This window comes from Ovis aries, chromosome 2, assembly GCF_016772045.2.
Source record: "Ovis aries strain OAR_USU_Benz2616 breed Rambouillet chromosome 2, ARS-UI_Ramb_v3.0, whole genome shotgun sequence".
Classification (NCBI taxonomy): Eukaryota; Metazoa; Chordata; class Mammalia; order Artiodactyla; family Bovidae; genus Ovis; species Ovis aries.
Window position 1 is genome coordinate 1,608,135 of NC_056055.1, and position 20,713 is coordinate 1,628,847.

A 20,713-nucleotide genomic window follows, 5' to 3' on the forward strand; every position below is an offset into this window, starting at 1 on the left:
GCAGGGTTCCCACTGAGCTGCGCCACGGCCATGCCGCGTGTGACCTGTCCAGAGGGAGGCCTGCTTCTCCCACGCCCACTTCAGAACCCCCGTTTTCTGCATTTTCCAGACAGCGGGGAAGGGGGGCTCACTCCACTTTCTCCATGCCCAGCAGCCATCCTGGGAACAAACCGCAGTGACCCCATCACTCCCACCCCCACCTTTGTGCAGCCACGCCCTCTGCAAGCCGCCCCAGGACACCGCTAGACGCGCCCACTCCTCCTCCTGGCAGCTGCAAGGGCACCCTGAAGCAGAGCTCTGGGCGGGCGCCCACCCTCTGCATTCAGAACGACACTCAAATTCCTCACCGTTGGTACCACTGTCAGCTCCTCGACACCCTCTCCTCACAGTCAGGGCCCCAAACACCTCCTCTTCCTTGATACTCTGCTCGCCATGAGAAGGCGAGGCCCTCGTGGCTAATAAAGCCATGAGGGAGGGTGTATGCCCGAGTCGTGGGCCCTGGTCCCTGGGACACCTCGGGGGGATGACAGGGGATGCAGGGTGAGGCCATCTGCCCGCCTGGTTAGAGGCGGAGGCATTGACTGCCCACTAGACCCTAGTGGGCAGAGGGCAGAGCGCGAGGACCCCAGGAGGGCAAGGCTCTACACGCTCCTCCCAGGTCTGTGCTGGGAGGGGTGGGCACGCGGCCGGAGACCTCGAGCAGATGACCCCACTCCCTGTGTTCAGGGCACAGCATTCACTCAGCTTGACAAAGCCGGCCCCAGGGCAGATCTGGCAGATACGATTTTCTCAACAAAACCTGCTACACGTGTGAACAGGGAGGCCCACCATGGTGGGTCAGTGCCCCTCTGCTCCAGGACAAGCCAGCTGTATTCCAAAGCTCAGGATGGATTCTGCGGGTCGGCCATTTGGAGCGGGCACAGCCTGGGGTGCCAGCCTCTGCTCCCTGAAGACTCAAACAGCTGTGAGTGGCCAGAATGGCCAGGAGTTGGGATGTTCTAGAAGATTCTTGACTCACATCTGGCACTGGAGCTGGGATGACTCAAGTGGGGGCCTCGGCCAGCCAGCTGACCAGTGTCAACACGTGGCCTCTGCAGCCCAGGCTCCCACACAGCTTGCTGGGTCCCAGGGGCCGTGTCCGCACAAACATCCCCACACCCAGGCAGAACACCCAGCTCAGAAGGTCACCTCACTCCCCTTCCTCTGTCGTCAGAGCAGACATGCACCCACCGGGATGGGAGACCAAAGGTCACAGGGCCCACCCCTGGCAGAGGGATGAAGAGCTGTGGCCGTCCTTTTAAACCAGGACCACAGTGCACAGAGACGGGGGCTCGGGTGCCTGCCTGGGGGCAGCGGTGGCAGCACCTGTGGGCCCTGTGCCCTGACTTGCGCGGCGCGGAAAGGTGGGAAGATGCCGGGAGTGGGAAACGTCGGCTGACTCCAGGGCTCACAGTGACGGGAGCTGCTCCCCGCCCACTGGAAGCTGAGCGTCCCACGAGGCAGGGCAGCCTCCCACCAGCAGCGCTGCACTGGGGTCAGAACCCACACTCCACCCACGCTTCCCAGCATGGGTTAATCACTCAGTTGTGTCCAACTCTGAGCGACCCCCATGGACTACAGGATCCTCTGTCCACGGGATTTCCCAGGCAGGGGACCTGTAGCCAGACACCTTCAGGGCGGGAACAGTGACATGGACTCCACGCTGGCCGCAACTATCAGAGAAGCGACAGGATTGGGATGCGGGTTTCCGGACCTAGGGCCCTGGCTTGCTGGGACCCACTGGCAGGCGAACTGCCTTGTGCTCATCTGGTTCCCCAAAGCTGCACGTGAAAAGATGGGCCATTAAGTCAGCAGGACACCCTGGAAAGATCCCTGGCCTGTGAGCACTGAATTTTTAAAAGATATTCATCCCAGCATCTTAAAATGAGGGCTCCTCTAAAAGACACACCACAGCCCAGCTGCCTCCTTTTAGGACCGTGAGCGCCTGGCAGGTCCGCACGTCCGCGTCTGAGAGCCGCTGCCCTGGGGGATGGTCTCGGTGGTGCTCGGAGGACTGGCGGGGCTGGACGGGTAGCGCATGCCCACCAGGCCCAGCGCAGGGCGTGGGTCACAAGCCCCCAGCCCAGGCTGGCGGCGACTCAGGCAGTGCTCCGTGGCCGGGGAGCTGCTTGCAACACAGGCAGGGGAGCCTCTGTGAGGCCTGGTCACCCACCCGCTCTGCCGCCCTCTCCCTAAGGAGCAAATTCGCCCTGGTTTGCCAGAATCCATCCTCTTCCTTCGAGCCACCATTGCTTGGGGGAATCCATAAGCGCTTGCCAAAACTGCAGAGGTCATCCTTAAAACAGTAATTTAAAGCTCTGAAATTATCTGCTAAATTTAGACACAGTTCTGATGAGCACCTCATTTCTCTCTCAGAACATTCTCGGCTCTGGTGGGGAGAGGAAGGAGCGGAGAGCTGGTGGTCTGCATGTGGGGGTGTTCGCGATGCCCCAGATCGGTAACTTGGTGACTCGGTACTTAGACACCTTGGAGGCACACAGCGGCGGGGGGGGCCGGGTTGGGGGGGCGGGGTCGTGTGCACTTCATGGGAAAGAGGACTGTCTTCCTGGCTTGGGGGCTGAGGCTGCCCAGCCCAAGCCCCCTCAGCTCTAGGTGACCAGCTGCTGGGCGTCCACCTCAAGCTGTGAGGAGTGCAGACCCAGGCCAGCTCCGAGTCAGAGGATGGCGGTGTGCCCTGGGGCCTGCAGGAGGGGAAGGATTGATCCCAGCCACCCAGCAGGGCATGAGTTCCGCTTGCGTCTCCCCCGAGTGCCAGGCAGCTCGGCTTCGAGGACAGTGGGGGACACCGCAGGGCTGTCCAGCAGGAAAGGAGGGGACACTGCGAGCCCCGGGGGAAGGACAGGTACGCAGACCCGTCTGTGAGGGGGGTGCCCCAGCAGTCAGGGCCACGGAGGAGGAAGCCCCCCTCCCCAGACCCAACCACCCCTCCCCTCCCCTCCCCTCCCCTCCCCCTCCTCCCACACCAGAGCCTCACCCATGGCAGGACACTGGGAGGGAGCGGTCCTGCCTGTCCTCCAATCACAGGGCAGGGATTCGGGTGGGCGTGCCCGCTTCACCCAATTACAGCGCAGGGTCAGGAGGGCGCGGAGCCTGCGGAGGGCAGGGTTCAGCGCCCAGACACCTTCTCCCAGACAGCACGGTGGGTGCGCAGGAGGCCAGGAGGGGGCATGGCAGATCGGAGGGCCCGCAGAGCCTGTGGTTGTGTCTGAGGGTCTTGGACAGGCCTGGACGGGTTCCGAGCAGAGGGGCCCCGAGCACGCAGGAGAAGGCGCTCCACGGCGGGATGTGGCGCCCGGTGAGAACACAAGGGTTAGCGGGGAGCGCTGGGCCAGACCGGAGGCGGAAGCCCGTCCAGGGACTTCAGAAGTAGTCAAGACCCGGGGTGTTGAGAGCTGGAGCCAGGAGAGGGAAAGGAGAGAAAGCGCGGGGCTGGGCTTCCTGATTCCAGAACGGGGGTGCGGGGCTTCCCCAGGACAGAAGAGAGGGGTGGGCGGGTGAGGCGCGAAGCCAGGCAAGCCCGGCCCCCTGTTGCTGCTTCTGAGGACCTGCGGGTCTTCCCAGTGGAGGGGGGTAGGGGCAGCTGGAAGTGCCGTTCCGGAGCTCTGGAGAGACTTTGGGATAGAAACAGAGGTGGGGTCTTTGTGTGGGTGTGACTGCAGCTGGCATGAAGCTGAGACCCCAGACTGCCCAGGGTGCAACAGGCCAATCATGGAAGCCCAGGAGCAGAGAGGGGGGCAGGAAGGGACGCATGAATGAGGCGGGCGTGGCCCCGAAAAGCCAAGGGGTTTTCCACAAGGACGCAGTGGACTAGTGTCCGACTCTACAGAAGGAGAAGGGCACTTTGATCGAGTGCCCGATGGCACTGGGAGGCGTCTGAGGCTCCTCCCAAACTCCTGTCCTCCTCCACCCTCTTCCAGTGGCCCCAGCCCGTCTCCACACCTTCTCTAGCGCCCCCACAGTGCGGGGGTCTGCACGCCCGGGACCACCCACCTAGAGGACGGTCACAGAGCAGGTGGTGCCTCTGCACATCGTTTCCTCCCAAGGGAGCCCCGTAGCCAGGCCCCGGGCTCCCGCTGCGCACAGACCCAGCAGTGTCCAGAATCCAGGTCCCAGGCACAGGTCCCCTAGGGACACAGCATGGGGAGGGGCCTGGAGCAGAGTCCAATGTCAAGGCCAAGGCAGGTGTAGGTGCCCCGAGTCACCTGCAGGGGCTGCAAGAAGCCTGGGCATGTTCAGATGCCACACCAAGTACCACACATGCACACACGTGAACACATGCCTGTGCACACGCATGAACACACATGAACACACGTGAACACATGCCTGTGCACACGCATGAACACCCATACACACATGAACACACGTGCACACTTGCTTCCGCACATGCCATGGCTTAGTGTCCCCAGGCCCAGGGACATCCCCCACACAAACACGCAGCTCCTCACAGCCCAGCAGAGCCTCCTGGCCGCCGGCTGCCTCCCAGGCTGTGGGGACGCACAGCTCTTCCTGGCTCAGACTCGCTCCCTGTCAGCCAGTCAGAGAAGCTGACAAGCAAGGGCAGGTCGCCAACTTGGCCTTGGCTCCGCTTGGAGGCCGGACTGGCAGATAAACTGATCCTGGAGGGGGGCGAGGCGGAGGAGGCAAGAGGAAAGCCCGGAGGGAAGATTTCAGATTCGTTTTCCCACTCATCACGCGTGCGCTCTGCAGGGCTCACAGCTGCAGTCAGGAGGCTGACGGGGCGCCAGAGCGGGCAGATGGCATGGGAGGAGAGCACGGACTCACGGGGAGGGCCCGGGACCCATCGCGGTGGGAGGAGGCTGTGGCTCTGGAGGAGGTGGGTGGCAGCCGACCTTGGAGCATCTCGAGAGGCATTCCAGCTCATTCTGGGTCATTCTGGCTCATTCCAGCTCATTTCGGCACAGGAGAGCCAGAGGCCAGAGTCACAGGCAGCCTGGGAGGCGCTGACCTCCTGTCTGCATCACTGCTCGAGAGAGACTGGTCCACGGCCGGGGCTGCTTGGACAGGTTCCATGGGCGTCCCTGAGTGCTGGCCCTTGATGAGTCGATGGCTGGTGCCCGTATGGCCACTTATAACCAGAGAAGAAACTCGGATGGGCAGAAGAGCAGCTCCTGAGAACACTCCTTCCTGCCCGTCGTGCTTGGAGGCCGCCCTGGGCCCTGGTGACGATGTCAGCGGGGGCTGGGCCCTGTTGTTACTGGGCTCTGAGGTCACATGCACACCATCTGCACTCCAGGAAGCGGGTTCAGTCACTCCCTGGTCATTTTCTTTTTGTTTCAATAAGTATCAAGAAAAAAACCAAATCAGACCCCTGCAGGAATGGCTGTGGCCGTCTGCCTGAGGGTGCAGGACGTCGTTACCGCTGAGCTGCCCGTGTCCCCCAGGGCATGGCAGCTCTCCAGGCACTGGGGACCAGGACTGGGGGAGCGTGTAACTCCAGGAGGGGGGCCCTCTCGGGCATCTGCCAGGGTCGGAACAGCCTGCCTCTGCGTCCTGCCTGCCTGTCCCTGAGGCCTGAGTCCCCGGCACCCAAGGCCTGTGCGGCTGCCTCTCCTGGGCGTGCTCCCGGTCTCGGGGTCAGATGCACCTGGGCTCTGTCTTCAGCCTCTCACCCGTGGCTCCCAGACGGCGCTGGAGGCCAGGACTAGTCAGGGCTGGAGATGAAACCGGGGCATCAGCACCGAGCGGTTCAGAGCTGTGCAAGCGTGCGAGTGTGTGTGCACGCACAGGCTGCTGCTAGAATGATACAGAGCGCTGTGCACGCGTGCGTGCGTGTGTGTGTGTGTGTGCGTGCACGCACACGCTGGTCCTGGGTGCACACACATCTCTCCAGGTGGAAAGCCCTTCCCCTCGCAGGCGCAGCCAGGCCTCAGCTCCGGGGTGGGGTAAGGAGGAGGGACGCACTTGAACTCCTGCGCTTCCCCAGGACGACAGGAGTGGCCGAGGATCCATCCTCAGCGAGCAGCAGAGAAGCAGGTGCCCGGGGGCAGAGGCGGGATGAGGAGGAGCCGGCAGGCACGGTGGGGTGCCAAGGCTGGCCTCCTGGATTCTGGCGCGGTCGGGGTCTGCCTTGGCTGCAAAGAAAGTGCTGTGCTTTAACCCGGGTTTAAGGTACTGTGTTAAACCCTATGTTTGATGTGCCAAGACCTTTGTCCCCTCCACCCCTGAGTCTCTCCAGATGGACTGTCCTCAGGTGGCCGGCAAGCTGGATGTCAGCAGTTGGCTCCCTGCATCCCTCCGTCGTCAGCGGGCCCCCAGGGCAGGGGAGACCATGGGCCGTGTCCCCGGGGCCCTGGGCCAGAACCCTCCCTCCCATACCGCACACAGGGCTCACTTAGTCCTGGGGTGCTGGGCGACACCAAATGGAGCCGTCTCTGTCTTTGTCTGTCTCTCTGGCACGTGCGCGTTCACACACACCACAGGCACATACATATGTGCACTCACACGTGTGCGGTTTGTCCCAGGGGCTGCAAGTGTGTGACCACCGTGCACGCGTTGGCAGAGCCAAGCAGGGGAACGCACCTGTCTTCCCACAGCTTTGATCTGTTTTCCTCACTTTGATTCCATCTCAAATAAACCCCTGGGGATCATCCCCTTTCTTTATTATCTCTCCTTTTCCTCTCCAGGCAGCAAGATTCAAAGGGAAGGACCCCAGGTGAAGAAGCCAGCAGAGGGCCTGGGGGCCGTCCCCGCCCCCCACAATCCACCTCAGGGCCTCCTCCCCCAGTGGATCAGGGGCACATCTCCCCACCCAGAACCTTCCCTGGATGGGCTATGTCAGCTGAGCATGGCCTGGCTCCTTGCAGCCTGGTGCCGAGGCTCCAGCGTGAATCAGGACAGGACTCTATCCTGACCATGGTTCTCCTGACCTGAGCCTCCTGCGGAGCCACCGGGGGGACAGGAGGGTCCCAGGTGAGGGGACAGCTGGTCCCTTCCCTTCTGCAGTCACCTGGAGCCCTGTGATGAGAAGGCTCAGGTTCTCTGCCTCCAGCCCTAACAGTGCCTCTGACCCCTAGGTAGCATCTCCACCCACCCTGCTCTGCTCACGGGTGTCTCTGCCCACGAGCCTGCCCGGGAGGCCGCTGCAGTGGACGCTTGGCCCGGGACACCGTCCAAGTCAGGGGCTTCACTGCAGAACTGCTGGGAGGGGGTGGTGGCCCAGCCAGCCTCTGGAGCCGAGATGAGCTGAGAACAGCAGCCTGCAGAGAGAGGTCTCTGTGTTCCCTCGGGAGACTGACAGGCAGGGGTGACAGGCCAGGGCCACAACCACAGACGGTGAGGGTCAGGGGCCGCCGGGGGCCAGGGGTCGCCCAGGCTCTCACCCAGCTCAGCTCTGCCACCCACAGGCTGCCTGGCAGTGGGGGGCGACACCACGAGCTGTTCCACAGTCCCTGCCCCACCCTCCGTGATGGGAGACCCACAGCTAGGAAGTAATCCGGGCGGGTGGGCGCCGAGCTAGCAGACCCTGAGCGGAGGCCTGAGGTGGAGGGACCTGGAGGAAGTGTCCCCAGTGGTGGGGGCGGAGCTGCGCCAAACTTGGGGTCTGCCTGGTCTGGGGGGTGCGTGCACCAGCTCCCAGTCAGGCTGAGGCAGGGCTGACCCCCTGGGCTCTGCGACCCTGCAGGGCTGTGACCCTGAGGGGCCCTGTTAGTGCGGGAGGGTCACCAGGTCCCGCGACGGGGCCCGGCCTGGGTCTGCTCTCCTATCACGCCGACCTAGTCATGACCTTATTCACCACCACACACACACCTGCACACACACACACCTGCACACACACCCGCACACACACCTGCACACACACCTGCACACACCTGCACACACACCTGCACACACCTGCACACACACCTGCGCACACACCTGCACACACGCGCAGGGCCAGGCTGGAGGTCTCGGCCCGTCTCTTTCCTCGGCACCTCAGGTGACCTGCACCCTCTGGCTCCACGGGGCCCAGATAGTGGGGTGAGTCAGGAAGCCACAGTCCCTCAACAGCCCTCTCCCTGAGGGGTCACCCCATCAGTGGTGGTGACCTGCCCCGGACACCAGCCTCAGGCCAAAGGCACAGGTCCCAGCAAACACCAACACCAGCCTCCAGGGCCACCAGCTCTTGAGTGTAACCACGCTCTGTCTGCGTGTCACCTCCTCAGGTAGCCGCGTGTGATGCCTTCTGTTTGCTGCTGGGCCCCTGACCCGTGCAAACCTCCACTTACCCCTTTGCTCGCTGACTGCTGGGACCCTGGATCCTCGAGAGGTCACAGGAGTCACGCACGGTCGCAGAGCCAGACAGGGACAGGCTGCCCTGGGCTCAGTGTGGCCCACTCTTATCCCGCTGAGAGTCCCGTGTGTGTGTGTGCGTGCATGCTAGTGTGTGTGCGTGCTTGTGGAACACTGTGAGTGTGTGTGTGTGATTGGAGAGGGCGGGGTGGGGGACCCAGCTTGTTCACATCAAGAATCCTGGGCACAGTAAGGAGAGCCTCAGGCCCAGCGCTCCACTAGGTGAGGGGTGCTGACCAGCCCCGGCCCCTTCTCCATCACAGGAAGCCCCGTAACCTACCACAGCGACCACGTCCCACCTGATCCTCAGCAAAGATTATCAAAGGCAGACGAGAGAAGTCCTATTTCCATCACTTTGAAGACAATCAAACGGGCCCAGAGAGTACCTGCCTAAGATCGCCCCAGCAATGAAAATAGAAGGGGGAACAGGAGGGCGCTTCCTGCAGTGCCCGGCTGACCCGGGGTGCTGTGGTCCTCCGGGCGCCCAAGCCTGAGTCCCATAGCTCCCCCGAGTGCAAGATGAGGAGGGGACCCAGTGATCTCCACAGTGTCTCTCAGATCAAAGACGATTGCAGAGCTGACCCGAGGCAGCAGGAGGTGACCGGCCGGAGATGAAACCGAAACTCACGAGGTTTCTCCGGCCACCCGTCCTTGTCGCTGCAGAGCGGCCAAAACCCAGCGCACATGCTGCCCTCCTGTGCCCAGACCAGGCGCGGGGGATGTCGGGTGCCCCATGTCCCTGGGGGTCTAGCCTGGTGGCCAGCCGGCCGGGGTGGGTCCATCTCCGCCCCAGCACTGGGTCTCCAGGGGTGGTGAGCTGACTGTGGATGCTTCCTCCTTGCCTCCCCATGGCGAAGCACCAGCTGTCACGAGTGGAGCAGAGGCGTGGGCCCTGTCCCCTCCCCAGCCCACCGTGGAGGAGGCTTCCAAGGAAACGGGTAAGACCAAGGCAGGCAACGCCCCCGGGTGCCTGCTGAGGACAGCAGCTCCCTTGTCCTCCATCCACAGCACACACCCTGGGCACCTTCTTCCCTCCAGAGGCATCCCCGGGCTCAGCGCAGCCCCTTCCAAAACCCAGGAAGGAAGAGGAAGAAGCCAAGGAGAGACTGAAAGAGTGAAAACGCAGAGTGATTCCCCAGGACGACGCTGAGCCATCTACAAAGCAAAACACAGCCGGCTAGAACCAGACGGTAAAGCTGAAAGCCACGTGTCACGTCCGAAGCTGACCTAGCAAGTTCCTGTTCATCATCTCAAACTCTCAAGCTTGTCTTCCAGGAAGGTGTCTGCAAAGAAGGTGTTTTGATTCAGAACACATCCTGTAAACACCAGGGCGGCGGGTGGCCAGCCAGCCCTGGGGTGGATGCGGGGTTCAGGGTTTGGCGCCTCCCTCAGAGGGCAGGGTGGGGCCCATGGCCAGCACCCTTTCCCCCCCCCGCAGCCCCCTGCCCCTGCCCCCACACTTCAGCCACGCACGCGTGTTCCCCGCAGCTGCCCCGGAGACATGAGGTCCTGCCAGCTCACAGAAAGCACGAGGGCCTCACTGACTCCTCACCCCTCACAGGTTATCATCAGGCCCCGAGGAGGCCGCTGAGGCATAGGGAGAGCCCAGCTTCTCACAGCTGTCAGACGGGTGGTCCTGCCCTGAGGACTGGCTCCTCCACGAGAGGAGGCTCTGTGACTCCCATGTCCCGCCGCGCCCCACGGCAGGAACCTCGAGTTAGAAGGAGGCAGGTGACGCTGCCAAATGGGCGCCTTCATCCCCTAACAGGCCCAGTGACAAACGGGACTCGGCGGGAGGCAGGGTCCTCGGGGGCATGTGAGCCCCAAGGGTTCACACGGAGGGAACACAGCACCACCCCAGAGGCTCAGCGGCTGCTGATAAAACCGGAGCAAGAGGCAAGAGCGGGCGGGGAAGGCCGGCTCTGGGCTGTTTCCACCCGAGGGCGTTTCCTCCAGGGGCACGGGGCACGCTGCCCCCCAAGCTTTTCTCGTCCTCCACGGCAGGACCGGGACCGCTTTGAGGGGCATCCTGAGAACACAGGGAGCATCCCCAGACACACTCCAGGCCGACCCCCGACCCCACCAGCAGCCCACTGCTCGCCCGGCACCCAGGACCTGCAGCGGAGCCGGTGAGACAGTGTCCCCGCCCCTCAGGGCCCGTTCAGGAATTCCAGCCACCCGCCAGCCCTGGACCGGGAGCAGAGCGGGCTGGGGGCCCCAGCCACTCAGGAGCCAATGGGGCCCCCACCACCCGAAGCGTCTGACAGGGTCATTCGACCACCAGGTACACGGGCCTTCTGGAGGACGAGCCCTGGGCACACCCGCCAGCCACACCCAGTACACACGCCAGGCCACACCAGCCCCACGGGGTAACACGCATGCCACACGGACCACACACACTCCCAGCAGTCAGAGGCACAGCCCTGTGCTCACACACGCGTGCCCCTCTGCACACCACACCCGTGAGCTCACACACACCCCTCACCACAGCCCTGTGCTCACACACACCCCTCACCACACCCGTGTGCTCACACACACCCCTCACCACACCCGTGAGCTCACACACACCCCTCACCACACCCATGTGCTCACGCAAACCCCTCACCACAGCCCTGTGCTCACACACACCCCTCACCACACCCGTGTGCTCACACACACCCCTCACCACACCCGTGAGCTCACACACACCCCTCACCACACCCGTGTGCTCACGCAAACCCCTCACCACAGCCGTGTGCTCACACACACTCCCCGGCATGGCCCGTGGTTAGAAGAGCTGGATCTGGGGTTCTCTGGCCCCTCTGAAGTGTTGGCACCTGGAGTCCCCCCTCCCGCCTCCCGCCTCCCCCACTGCAGGAGAGGCCATCTCATCCTCTCTTCTGCCTCCCATGGGCCCAGGGCTCAGAACAGGGCTGGGGGTGGGGGCGGCTGGGAGGACAGAGGAAAGGGTCTGTGGTCGCACGTGGAGATGGAGCACCGCATGCTTGCTGCCCTGAGCAGGAGCCAGGCGAGGAGGGCGGCGGGGAGCTGGAGGGGGAGCCTGGGGTGGGGGGAGCGCCCAGGAGGGTGGGGGTCCTGGGGGGCCAGGGGGGTGAAGGAGCTGGTTGGGGCCTGGGGTGGGGGGAGCACACAGGAAGGTGGGGGTCCTGGAGGGCCAGGGGGATGGCGGGGAGCTGGAGGGGGGCCTGGGGTTGGGGGAGCACCCAGGAGAGTGGGGGCCCTGGGGGCCCAGGGCTGGAGGAGCTGGATGGGGCCTGGGGTGGGAGGAGCACCCAGGAGGGTGGGGGTCCTGGGGGGCTGGGGGCCGGGGGCTGGAGTCTGGGCCCCACGTGGGGGCGCGCCACCCTGGTTGCAGCCCGGGCCGCACAGTGCGTGTCCTCGGGGAGGATGTGCGGGCTGCCTCTGGCTCAGCTGTAACGTCCAGGACAAGCCTGGGCCCCACACCCCACACCTGCCCCGCATCCCCTGCCACCCTGCAGCCTGGGAGGCCACTCCTGTCAGCACGCCCTGCCTGTGGGGCCAGCAGCTCAGAGAGCCAGGCCACTGCTGCTGACAAGATGCTGCCTCTGTGAGGGCCAGCGGCCGTCAGCATGTGGGGCAGGGGCATTCAAAGGGGCCACACGGACACACTTGCTCAAACACCCACACACAGACACAGACACTCAGACACACACACACAGGCACCCACACACAAGCACCCACATACAGACACATACACATGCGCACACACACCCACAGACAGGCACATGCACACAGACACAGACACACAGACACACACGCACTGACACAGACACACACTCACAGACACAGACACACACACCCACAGACAGGCACATGCACACACACACACAGACACAGACACACAGACACGCACGCACTGACACACATATACACAGACGCATGTACACAGACATATGTACACAGATGCACACATACCCACAGACAGACACAGACACACAGACACCCACGCAGTGACACACATATACACAGACGCATGTACACAGACACACACACCCACAGACAGACACAGACACACACACCCACACACACAGACACACACACACACAGACAGACACAGACACACACACCCACACACACAGACACACACACACACAGACACCCACTCACAGACACACATTTACACAGACACAGACACCTACACACAGACACACAGACACGCACGCACTGACACAGACACACACTCACAGACACAGACACACACACCCACAGACAGACACAGACACACACACCCACAGACAGGCACATGCACACAGACACAGACACACAGACACCCACGCACTGACACACATATACACAGACGCATGTACACAGACACACACACCCACAGACAGACACATGCACACACACACACACTCACAGACACACATATACACAGACACCTACACACAGACACCCACACACCCACACCCACGCACAGACACATACACATGCGCACACACACCCACAGACAGACACATGCACACAGACACAGACACACACTCACAGACACACATATACACAGACGCATGTACACAGACGTATGTACACAGACGCATGTACACAGATGCACACACACCCACAGACAGACACAGACACACAGACACACAGACACACACAGATACAGACATGTACACAGACACACACAGACATATGCACACTGGTACACAGACACCCACACACAGGCACAGACATGTACACAGACACATACACAGACACCCATCTACAGACATAGACACGTGTACACGGACACACACATGCATATGGACACATGCACACAGACACACACACCCATGGACACATGTACACACACACGGACACACACAGAGACACATGCACACACAGAAAGACACATGTAGACACATGTGCACCCAGACATGCATGCACATACACGTGGACACGTGTGTACAAGCCCCAGGTGCACAGCAGAGGGAGCGTTCCACAAGCCTCACAGGTTTCTGTTCTGCTTTCTGGACGCAGAGGACTTGCTCTCCAGTCCTGCCTGGCGACCGGGCAGCCTCCCGTCTTCTCTTTCTTGTTCCGACACCCTGCCTCCTCAGCTTCCACCACGCTCGCTCCCACCCAGCCCTCCAGACGCCCAGAGCCTCCGAGGTGTCATCACCGCACCTGCCCTATTTCGTTGCAATCTCTCGCTATTGGGCATCTTCCCAGTCACACAGTGGCCCAGAGGCCACGGGCTGGCCCGCTCGTTTGGGGTTCCCTGCATGTCACAACTAAGAGGACGCCAAAATGTTTAGTCAGTGAAGTGCTGGACAAACGAAAGCAAGCATGACTAAATGGGCAAATAAGAATTAAATGTGAACTGAGAGCCCATCACAAATGAAAAGCAAAGGAAACCCTTGTAAGAGAAGGCACGGTGGAAAGTACGCCGTTTAAAGTAGATGCAGGGCAGGCTCCTCTGTCCATGGGACTTTCCAGGCAGTAGTCCCGGAGTGGATTGCATCTCCTTCTCCAGGGGAGATGCAGGAACAGGCGTTTGCAAAGGAACAAGTTTTGCAGAAGGGAGTAGATAAGTGGGTTCCCGAGGGAAACGCTCTGCCCACGAGGACTGGGGCAGGCGGGGGTGGACGTGGTCCCTCGGCCCCTTGGGCTCGTGTGTGGACAGCCAGGGGTGGAGGGGGCGGGATGGAGGCCTGGGGAAGGCCGCCAGGTAAACAAGGCATAGAAGGAGACGGGCTTTGGTGGCTGACTGTCCTGAGCCCCTGCTGGACACTCTTGCAGCCACAAGCAAGTCCTAGGCTCGGGAGTGACCTCAGCGTCGCTGGAACAGCAGCTGAGCAGACTCCTGACTAGGAAGAGACACTCCTGCCCACCTCCCTCCAGCTCATTCCGGGTACCTCGGGCGGGGCGCCGGCTCGGTGCACACTTCCTGGCCCCCGCACTGCGTGAACCATGGAGTGGCAGTCACAGCGCCCGCCTCCTTCTCGGCGCCAGCCCCAGATACAGCATCTGGGACCCAGTGAAGCGGCGGCTGCGTTGCAGGTTACACTCTTACGACTCCATCCAACGAGCTGGCCACACGGCAGATTCTGTAATGCTGTTTTGCCCAACATTCCTAAGAGGGTGATGGGATTTCAGCTAAGGAGCAGCTGCGATTGAAGACAGGCTGAAAGGGGGACGACTGACGCCGGGGCTGGAGGTGGGGCTGGACCCCGAGACCCTCGGGCTCTTGTCTGACGCTCAGCTTTACTTCTAACACATCACCGTGTTCTCCAAACCACAGCCGCCTCACAGCTTTGAAAACTCCAGGAACTTGAGAAATCCATGCGCTTCCCTCCGTGTGCAGACCCAGCCTTGACAGTCCTCAACATCCTCCACCTTCACATGAAAAAGCCCATTTCCAGTTGTTTGGACCTTCAGTTCAGTCAGTTCAGTCCCTCAGTCGTGTCCGACTTTTGCGACCCCGTGGACTGCAGCACGCCAGGCCTCCCTGTCCATCGCCAACTCCCGGAGCCTGCTGAGACTCACGCGCGTCGAGTCGGACCTTATGTTCACGCTATTGCTAATACTGCTGCAGTCGCCCGTCGGCACGTCCAAGGTCTACCGTATTGAGTATCAGTAAAGCTCTACACGTGGTGCCTTTACTCAAATAAGTGGAAAACAATCCCTGTGTCATTCTGTTTTGTGAAGCAGGTGCACAGAAATCTGGGGAGGGGGCAGTGGCCCTTGGCCGCTTTGACCCCGATCTGTGGGCGGCGGCTTTGGCACGTGAGGGAAGGAAGAGGAGAAGCAGAGGCGGCAGCAGAGGGGAGGCCCAGCCCCCCGATTTCTCTCTGGCTTCCGGCCCAAAGTCTCTGGACGCCTGTCTCCACATCTATAAAACAGAAGCCGTCCTCATGGGCCCGTTGGGGGCGGAGCGCCCACCATGCGGGCAAACTGTCCAGCTGGGAAGAGCTGGCAATCCCTACAAAATTCTGGTGGAGAGAAAGTCACCTCCTCTCTAAGCCCAGCTGCTCCAGGAATCCTGAGCCAGGCGTGTGTGTCCACCAGGCTCTCGCTGACTGACCTCCTCGCCTCCTGGTTCTCAGCTCCTCGTCTGCAAACCCAGAAGACAACCTGAGCTGGAGTCAGGCCCGCTCCCTGAACATGGGACAGGCTGCCAGGCTCTCCTGCCAAGTCACCTGGACGCCCACGGACACCTGGAGACCCCCAAGCCCAAACCTAACTCTCTGTTTCCTCCCCACCCTCGAAGCTGGCGGTGCCGCTGCCAGCGCATCCAAGCCACAGCCTCAGGTGTCTCTGTCGGCCTTGTTTCTTCACCCTGCTCTCACCAGTCCACTCAGCGTGGCTGCGTCCTGGCGAGTCACGCCCAGAATGTGACTCAAATGCACCTGTTCACCCCACCGTCCAAGGCATCACCTTTGTCAGAACTGCTGGTTCCCACGTAAAGCCAGCTGTCCCACTGAGAGCAGAGAGAGCCTCGGGAAACCCCAAGCCCGACCTCCACCTGTCTGCCCACAGGGACCTCTGCTGGGAGCCCAGACCCCGCAGTGCCACCCTGGCGCTGTAGGGCACTCGGGTCGGACCAGGCTATCCTGGGCTGGGTGCCTTCGAGCACCCGCCCCTCTTTGCACCCACGTTAGACCGGAAGCAGTCCTCGGGCCCAGAACCATGCTGTCAACTGTCCACTGATGGCACACGACCCTCGCATCTTCCCAGAGAGGCTTCAGATGAAATTCAGAAGATGGTAAAGGAGACGCAGCATTTTCTCCAGAAGCTGTGGTGGACGGGCACGTATCACCATGTCTGCTGACAGAGGTTGGGTTTTTCTAGTGGCTTCTGGACACCACCCAGGGCCCTGGCCAACCCGGTACCGATGGCAGCTTCCCTGTGGGTCCTACAGCCTCCTGATCTCCTAAAGTGAAGTGAGAGTCGCTTGGTCATGTCCGACTCTTTGCGACCCCATGGACTGTACAGTCCATGGAAGTCTCCGGGCCAGAATACTGGAGTGGGTAGTCTTTCCCTTCTCCAGGGGATCTTCCCCACCCAGCAATCTAACCAGGGTCTCCTGCATTGCAGGTGGATTCCTAAAAGCTTCCCTCGATCTCCTAAAACCCTCCATTAATTCACATACGTCTGGGGGTCCTGAGAGCTCGAGGGCCTTCCTGGCCTCCCCCCCAGAGAAGCTCACAGGCCTGTGAGCACCACGACCCCGTGTGTGAGCCCTTCCTGCTGGGACCCCAGAGGGCGTCTGTCCCCTGATGCCAGTCCTCCGAGTGTTCCCACCACCCCTGCCTGTGTGGACAGAGCCCAGCCTGCAGGGGACCCAGAGGGTGTCTTGCCCACATTCACGCGTCTCTCCTGCGCTCTCCAGGATCGTCAGCCGATGGGCAGGCTTCCTGGCGCTCTGCCACGCCCGTGACTCTAGGTGTAAGGGCGGCACAGGGGTGGGCACGGGGACACCGGGCACAGCCCTGGGGGGTCCTCCCCAGCCCCTCACCTTTGTCAGGGGGATGCTGTCCGAGGCGCCTCTGGGGGCCTCAACTCCTGCGGGGCGTGTTCCCAGGTCACCAGGACAGTGTGGAGCCAGGACCTCCAGGGACCAGGTGTGGGGACGCGGCCTGCAGCGGCCTCCCCTCGGGCCCAGCCTGAAGACCATGCCCAGTGTCAGCTCGTGGTGCCGACCCCAGGACCTCGCCCTGCTGATGAGCGTCCTGGCTGCTCTGCACTGGTGGTGGAAATGTGCCCATGATGAATGAATGGGAGACCCACGTGCTTAATTACGACACGCAGAAAAGCCCATTGTTAAACGGTACTAAGTCCAAAAAATACGCATTTCAATAGACGATCGTCCCAGGTGGCGCCAGTGGTAGAGAGCCTGCCTGCCCGTGCAGGAGACTTAAGAGAAATAGATTCGATCCTTGGGTCGGGAAGATCCCCTGGAGGAGAGCATGGCAACCCACTCCACTCTTCTTGCCTGCAGAATCCCTTGGACAGAGGAGCCTGGAGGGCTAGAGTCACTGGGGTCGCAAAGAGTTGGACACGACTGAAGCGACTTAGCACGCATGTTAATAAGTATTCATGGAAACAGAATTTCTCCCACGCTCTCTTAGATACTTCTGGAAGATATACATTTTTTTACAACCTTCTGGAAAGCAATGTCCTTGTACTTATCAAGAGACTCCAAAACATTCGCATTCTTTGATCAAAGGTGAGAACATGGGATGCAGACAGAGCTTTCCTCGCAACGCCGTCTGGCATAACCACGCTTCTGAAGCACAAGGATTCTGTTTTGCAAACAGAAAAGCACTTCATCTTCTACGCCACTTTCTTAGAGGCCTGCTCCCTTGACAGCCGAACCCCACCTTGAACATGATCACAGGCAGGTCCGGTCATTCCTTGGGGATGCGGTCAATTTCAGAGGACAGCAATCCAGCAGAGGCGACATCAGGACTGCAGGCTCCAGCCCAGTGGACAGCTGCCTCTCCTGAGAAGCTGAACGTCACTGGTGGGAGGGACTCCAGGGAGAAGGGAGCGTGGACGACCCTGGGGTCTGCTGGGGCGGGGCTGGTGTGATTACGTTTGTGTCAGCAGATGCTAGACCCGAGTCTGCCCCTGGAGGTGGAGACAGACGGCCAGCAACAGGGAAGATCTAAGCTAAGTCATCGTCTGGGTGTAACTGGACGTCACACAGCACCACCATTAAATACGTGACTTTTTAAAGTCTTTAACTTCTTGCAGAGGAGCTTATGCTTAAGTGTGAAGCCTGAAAGTGGACAAAAGTCCCTTTGAAGAAAACTTGAACAAACTATGGGAAACGGGAAGAGGGCTTATCCCTGTGCAGTCAGTTAAGGATGCTTGGGGTTTTTTACCTGTTTTTTAATGTTTCTGGGATAACCGAGTGTTCTGATGAAGGTGCGCTGATTAGATGACCAGAAAGTGGGGTGAATTTAACGCCTGCAACAGCACGTGAGCACTGGTCTTCCAGCCAGCCTGAGGAGGGCTGAGAAGCACCAGCCCAGTCAGGCGGCCTCGCCCTGTCTTCCCTTTCTCTGTAGGTTCCTACGTCTTTCCCTCCAAAGAGCATGGCTTTACCCCTTAAGGAAAGCAGTCCCGGTGTGGACAGCTTGCATCTCCCACCGGGGCGGGTCAGCGCACGGCCACGGTCGGTAAGCAAGAGGCGCGCCAGCTGCCTCCTGGAGAGGGAGAGTCGGGGGTGTGCGAGACCCCTGCTGCCGCCCCTGTTACCATTCCCATCGCCTGCCCACGTGGATGAGCAAGAGAAGCTGGTAGGAGACAGGCGCCCGCCGTGAGGGCCCAGCGCCTGTTTGCAGGGTGAGCGCCTTCCACAAGCTGCGCTTCCGCAGCATCAGCTGTTTGGGTTCTGATTTTGTCTGCCCAGACCCCAGCTGGAGCCCGCCTGCCCGAGGGCTTGCGATGCCCTCGGCCCCACATGCGGGGGAAGGATGGTGCCCCTTCCCTGGCACGACTCTCTGTGACCCTCCCCTCCCCGCAGCAGAGGGCTGGGAAGCAGGGTGACACAGCAGACTGCTGCCCAGAGCCAGGCAGGTGCCCAGCTGGGGAGCAGAGCCAAGAAGAGCTTAGGCCCCTGCCCGCGGCATAGGACCACCAGCAGGGACAGGGAGCTAAACCAGGGTCGTGGACCCCTCCCAGGGCCCCTCGGGAACAAGAGTCACCTAGACGCTGAGGGCACGTTGCTCAGGGACCCGACTCTTCTCGAGTTCAGCTCAGAAGGAAGAGCAGCGACCCAGAGGCCACTCCCACCTGAGTGGGGGGCTCAGCTCTTGTGGGGGCACATCCTCCTCAGCCTCCACCCCTCCGTCCTCCTCTGTCTCTCGGCGGCGGGGGCGGACTGGGGCACCTGGCGCCTCATGGTGAGAACAGGCCCCTGTTCTCGCAGGCAGCCTGGCACAGACGTGGCTCCCTGCCCGAGTGTCAGGGTGCCCCTTCTCCACGCTCATCTCTTCCCTCTGCTGCCCACTTGAGACCACAGGTGCCCAGAGGCCCCGCTAAACTGGGTCCCTTCTGCAGGAAGCCCACCAGGGCCCTGGCATCTGGCTGTGGCATGGGGCCCGAGATGCCCTTCTCACTGAGCGTCTAAGACAACGGGCCAGACCAAACAAGGCCAGAGCAAGTCTCCCCTCTGCTCAGAAGAGGCTCCCCTCAGTCCTAAGTGTCCTGGGAGACCCTATGGCCCCCACGTCCCTCTCCCGACCTCGCCTCTCACCTCCGCTCTGCAGACTTCCAGCTCTCGCACACACGCCGAGCGTGCCCCCACTTCAGGCGTCTGCACTCACCGTGAGCCCTTTCCTCGGGCATCCGTCCACGTGACTCAGCTGTCTGCTCTCCCAGGGCTCCGTGCAGATGTGAAGCCCGAGTAAGCACACTCCCCACCTCGTCCCTGAGGAGTCTCTCCTTAACATGCCGCCAACGTTGCGGTGCGCAGGTCCTCATTCATCTGCGCCCTCCTCCAGTGCAAGGCGGGCTCCATGCGGGCAGCGAAGTGTGTGTGTGTGACAGTGTGCCTATGTGACGAGTATGCGTGTGTGTCTCTGTGAGTGAGTGTGTGTGAGTGTCTATGAATGAGTGTGTGTGCATCTGTGTGAATGTGTGAGTGTGAGTGTATGTGTGTGTGAATGTCTGTGTGTGAGTGTGTGTCTGTGTGTGAATGTGTATGTGTGAATGAGTGTGCAAATATGTGTGTGTGAATGTGTGTGTCTGTGTGAATGAGTAGGTGTGTGTGTGAGTATGGGTGTGTGTGAGTGTGTGTGTGAGTGTGAGTGTGTGTGTGAATGTGAGTGTGTGTGTGTGTGTGTGTGTGAATGTGTGAGTGTGTGTGTGTGAATGAGTGTGTGTCTGTGTGAATGAGTGTGTGTATGTGAATGTGTCTCTGAATGTGTGTGTGTGTGTCTGTGTGAATGAGTAGGTGTGTGTGTGGGTGTGTGTGTGTGAGTGTGTGAGTGTGTGTGTGAATGAGTGTGTGTGTGTGAATGTGTGTCTCTGAATGTGTGTGTGTCTGTGTGTCTGTGTGAATGAGTAGGTGTGTGTGTGAATGTGTGAGCGTGTGTGTGAATGAGTAGGTGTGTGTGTGTGTGTATGAGTGAGTGTGTGCTGTGTTCCCTCCCATCTTAGCACCTAGAACCATCTCTGGACCTACAAGGGTCTCCGTCAGTAAGCACCTGTTGAGTGGATGAGCTCTACAAGCCCCAATATTACAAGCAGAGGAGACAGGGGAAAAATCAGGAAACCCTCATCCCAGAAGCATCCATGTTTGAACCAAACTCGACACCAGGGTCCCAGCGACAGCTCCATCGAGCGGGGACTCTGGGCCCTGCTCACAGAAGAGCTCGATTCCAGCCTACAGGGGATGTTTCCAGATTCCAGC

At 60.9% G+C, this 20,713-nt stretch overlaps 1 long non-coding RNA gene across 1 annotated transcript; it reads left to right on the forward strand.

Moving 5' to 3' along the window:
* Positions 1-3,189: 3,189 nt before the first annotated feature.
* Positions 3,190-6,681, forward strand: LOC121818569 (uncharacterized). Its single transcript, XR_006058538.2, has 2 exons — positions 3,190-3,355; positions 4,968-6,681. It is a non-coding gene; the product is annotated as an uncharacterized LOC121818569 (long non-coding RNA).
* The last annotated feature ends 14,032 nt before the right edge of the window (positions 6,682-20,713 follow it).